The sequence below is a fragment of the Pongo pygmaeus genome, chromosome Y (genome assembly GCF_028885625.2).
Source record: "Pongo pygmaeus isolate AG05252 chromosome Y, NHGRI_mPonPyg2-v2.0_pri, whole genome shotgun sequence".
NCBI classification, from domain to species: domain Eukaryota; kingdom Metazoa; phylum Chordata; class Mammalia; order Primates; family Hominidae; genus Pongo; species Pongo pygmaeus.
In genome coordinates this window covers 23,220,954-23,224,256 of record NC_072397.2, presented here as the reverse complement: position 1 = coordinate 23,224,256, position 3,303 = coordinate 23,220,954, and positions in this window count along the sequence as shown.

The following is a 3,303-nucleotide window of genomic DNA, read 5'->3' as shown; positions in this document are numbered from 1 at the left end:
AGTGCACTGCAATGGAGTGGAGTGGAGTGGAAGGGAGTGGAATGCAATGGAATGTAGTGGAGTGCAGTGGAGTGGAATGGAATGGAGTGGACAGGAGTGGAAGGAGTAGAGTGGACTGGAATGGAATAGAATGGAACAGAATGCAGTGGAGTGGAGGGGAGTGGAGGTGAGTGGAGTGGCATGGAGTGGAATGGAATGGAATGGAGTGAAATGGAATCCAATGGATTGGAATGGAGTGGAGTGGAGTGTAGTGGAATGGAGAGGAGTCGAATGGAATGGAAGGGAATGCAACGGAACGCAGTGGTGTGGATTGGAATGCAGTGAAATGGAGTACTATGGAATCTAAAGGAGTGGAGTGGAGTCTAGTGGAGTGGAATGGAATGGAACAAAATGGATTGGAATGGCACGGAATGGAGTGGAGTAGAGTGGAGTGGGAAGGAAGGGAGATGAGTGGAATGGAGAGGAATGGAATGGAGTGGAGTGGATTGGATTGGAATGAACTGGAATGGAGAGGAATGGAATGAAGTAGAACAGAATGGACTGCAATGGAATTGAATGGAGTGAAATGGAGAGGAGTGGAGTGGAGTGGAATGGAGTGGAAATGAATGGAAAGGAGTGGAATGGAAGGGAATGGAGACAAGTGGATAGGAATTGAATGAAGCAGATTGGAGTGGAGTGGAGTGGAGTGGCATGGAATGGAATGAAGTGGAAGGGAATGCAATGGAGTGGAATGTAATGGAATAAAATGGAATGGAGCGGAATGGAGAGGAATGGAGTGGAGTGGAGTGGAATGGAGGGGAGTAAGAGGAAGAGAATGCAATGGAATCGAAAGGAGGGAAGTGCAATTGTGTGGAGTGGAGTGGAGATGAAAGGAGTGGAGTGATATGGAGTCGAGAGGAAAGGAATGGAATGGAATGGAATGGAGTTAAGTGGAGTGGAATGGAGTGGAAGGTAATGGAGTGGAATGAAAAGGAGTGGATTGGAATGGAGTGGAACTGAGTGGAGTAGAATGGAGTGGGTTGCAGAGGAGTGGAATGGAGTGGAATGGAAGGGAACGGAAAGGAATGTAGTGGAAAGGAATGGAATGGAGTGGATTGAAATTGAATGGAAAGGATTGGAGTGCAGTGGACTGGAGGGGAGTGGAATAAAATGGAGTATAGTGCAGTGGAATGGAGTGGACTGCAGTGGAGATGAGTGGAGTGGACTGAAATGGAATGGAATGGAGTGGAGTGGAATGGTGTGGAGTGGGGTGGAAAGGAATGGAACAGAATGGAATGGAGAGGAATGGAGTGGCATGTAGTGGAGTGCAGTGAGGTGGAAAGGAATGGAATTGAATGGAGTGGAGTGGAGTGGAATGAATTGGAGTAGATTTGAGCGGAATGGAGTGTAGTGGAATGGAATGGAATGGCATGGAATGGAATGGAACGGAAGCGGAGATTGTGCGACTGTGCTCCAGGCTATGTGACAGAGTGAGATAACATTGAAAGAAAGGAATGGAATGGAATGGAATGGAGTGGACTGCATGGGAACAGAGTGGAGTGAAGTGGAGTGGCCTTGAATGGAGAGAACTGGAATGAGATGGAATGGAATGGATTGAAATGGAGCGGAGTGAGGTGGAGCGGAATACAGTGCAATGGAGATGAATGCAAGGGGATGGCGTGAAGTGGAGTGGAGTGGAATGCAGTTAAGTGTAGAGGAGTGTAAAGCAGTGGAATGCAATTGGATGTAACGAAATGTAGTGGAGTGGACTGGAGTAGAATGGAAGGAAATGGAACGGAGCAGAGCCTAGCAGAGCTGAATGGAGTGGAACAGAAAGAAAAGGAACAGAACAGAACGGGAGCTGAGACTGTGCCACTGCACTCCATGCTGAGTGACAGAGTGAGATACTCTCAAAAGAAAGGAAAAGAATGCAATGGAGTACAACAGAAAGGAAAGGAACGGAATAGAATGGAATGGAATAGAATGGAGTAGAATGGAATGGAATGGAGTGGATTGGAGTGAAGTGGAGTGGAGTGGAATGGAATGGAGAGAAATGGAATGCAATGGAATGGAATGGGATGGAATGGAATCGAATGAACCGGAGTTGATTGAGGTGAAGAGGATAGCAGTGGAATGGAGCGGAAGGGAATGAGAAGGAGTGGAATTGAGAGGAGAGCATTGCAGCAAAGTGGAGGAGTGGAATGGAGTGGAATGGATTTGGATGTAATGGAATGTAGTGCAGTGGAGTAGAGTTGAGTGGAACGGAGGAGAATAGAATAGAATTGAAAGTAATGGAATGGAAAGCAGTGGAAGGGAATGGAATGCAAAGAATGGAGTGGAGTGGAAAGGAGTAGAATGGAATGGAGTGGAACGGAATGGAATGGAATAGAATGGAATGGATTGGAGTGGGAAAGATTGGAGTGCAGTGGAATGGAGTGGAATAGAATGGAGTGGAGTGGAGTGGAGGGAAGAGGAATGGAGTAGAATGGAATGGAATGGAAAGCAATGGAATGGAATGATGTGGGTTGGAAAGGGAGTGGAGTGGAGTAGAATGGATTGGAATGGAATGGAATGGAGTGACGTGGAATAGTTTGGAAAGGAATGGCATGGAATGGAGTAGAGTGGAATGGAGGGGAATGGAATGGAATGGAATTGAGTGGAATGGAGTGGAATGGAGTGGAGTGGAGAGGAATGGAATGGAGTGGAAAAGTCTTAAAGAAGTGGAATGGATTGGAGAGGAATGCAATGGAGTAGATTGGAATGAAGTGGAAAGGAATGGAATGGAGAGAAGTAGAGTAGAATGGAGTGGATTGGAATGGAGGGGAGCAGAGTGGAGTTAACAGCAGTGGATTGGAATACAGTGGATGGAGTAGAGTGGAAGGGAGTGTAATTATATGGAATGGAATGGATTGGATTGGAGTGGAAGGGAGTGGAGTGGAGTTGAAAGTAGAGGAAACGAAAGAAGTGGAAAGGAGTGGAGTAGAGTGGATTAGAGTGGATTGGAATGGAATGGAGTGGAGTGGAATGGTGTGGAAACGAATGGAAGGGAGGGGAGTGGAATGGAACGAAATGGAATGGAATGTAGTGGAATGGAGAGGAGTGGAGTGGACTGGAGTGGAATGTAATCGAATGCAGTGTACTGGAGTGGAATGTATTTGAGAGGAGGGTAATGGACAGGAATTGAGTGGAGTGGAGTGGAGTGAAATACATCGGAATGGCATGGAATTGAACGGAATGGTGGGGAATGGAATGCAGTGGAGTGGAGTCGATTGGAGTGGTGAGGAATAGAACGGAGTGGCATGGAAAGGAGCACAGTGGAATGCA